Source organism: Sphaeramia orbicularis, chromosome 9 (genome assembly GCF_902148855.1).
Source record: "Sphaeramia orbicularis chromosome 9, fSphaOr1.1, whole genome shotgun sequence".
Lineage (NCBI taxonomy): Eukaryota > Metazoa > Chordata > Actinopteri > Kurtiformes > Apogonidae > Sphaeramia > Sphaeramia orbicularis.
In genome coordinates this window covers 11556997-11558366 of record NC_043965.1, presented here as the reverse complement: position 1 = coordinate 11558366, position 1370 = coordinate 11556997, and the positions used below count along the sequence as shown (strand labels likewise).

At 38.0% G+C, this 1370-nt stretch overlaps 1 long non-coding RNA gene across 1 annotated transcript; it reads right to left on the bottom strand.

Annotated features, from left to right (window-relative positions):
* On the bottom strand, positions 1-580 carry LOC115426177 (uncharacterized). The gene is made up of 2 exons (XR_003936317.1): positions 473-580; positions 1-232 (listed from the first exon to the last, which is right to left on the bottom strand). It is a non-coding gene; the product is annotated as an uncharacterized LOC115426177 (long non-coding RNA).
* Positions 581-1370: the final 790 nt, after the last annotated feature.

Here is a 1370-nt window from a genome sequence, read left to right as displayed (position 1 = left end):
TACCTCTGCAGAAAGTCATTTAATTCAGTCAAAATCTTGCAAAGAGAGAGAAAAAAAAAAAAAAAAGTATCCAAATTGTACATGTCTGTTCCATAAACTACTGGGTTAATCCATGGCTGAAGCCCTACGCTTCATCCAGGTTTCATGAATATATGTGCAGTGGATATTCAGAGAAAGAAATTAACAAGCAAATGGTGGAGAGAAAATAACATCTTCAGAGGACTTAACAAAACTAGAAGCACTCGGAGAGCGCAGACCTCCGCCAAGGCTGATCAGTGGGCCCCCCCACCCCCGATCACCACCAAAATTTTATCATTTCTTCCTTATCCCATTTCCAACAAACCCTGAAAATTTCATCAAAATCTGTCCATAACTTTTTGAGTTATGTTGCACACTAACGGACAGACAAACAGACAGACAGACAAACCCTGGCAAAAACATAACCTCCTTGGCGGAGGTAAATATGGCAGACAAAAACAGATTTAACATGAACAAAACACCATGATGGGCAACGAAGGCCACAAAGTTCATCTCATTTATTTTCAGGAATGAATGTCATTTTAGCAAAATTGTGTTAAAGATGGTCAAAAAATGACCCTTTTTGGAGCACATACTATAGCCTTACCATTTGAAGCCCTGCGATGAAGTGGCCATACACCCAATGTGACAGAGGTAGCTGGGATTGGCTCCAACACTCTGTGAACCTCTCGAAGATAAAGCAGTTCCGAAAATGAATGACTGAATTATTTATAGGTTATTATTTTACTGATCCGGCCCACTTGAGACCATAATGAGTTGTTTGTGGTCCCTGAACTAAAATGAGTTGGACCCCCCTGCTTTGGCCTGTGCAGCACTGACAATATTAGAAATCTGTTTGCAGATGAACGCCTTCACATTAAACAGGATTCTTGTGGGTTCTTAAAAAGTCTTAAAAGTCTTCAGTTTACAAATCTGCATTTAATACCTTAAAAAAGTCTTTAAAACGTCTTAAATTTGATATGGTAGGTCTTCAGTTATGTTGCCAAAAACTTGTTCAGTGTATTGTGTTTAAATGTGTCTGTGAAATGTCCAAACTGCAAAGAAACAAGTAACATTAGTCGACTCAGTTCCACCCATTCTAACCCGACAATTTATATTGAAATTAGGAACCAATTACGGCTAACTTTGCAGCCCCCGGTGAGAAAGAGGCATTGGTGTAAATAAATCAATTTTCCTAATTTCTAGGAGTCACGAATTTTTGCCAGTATGGCCCTGAAATAGACTGCGAAATGGGCATTAAATTCAGTTCTAAGTAGTCTAAAAAGGTCTTAAAGGAGTGATATGTTGCTTTTTTTTTTTTTTTTAAATGGAATTATGCATTTTAACCATAA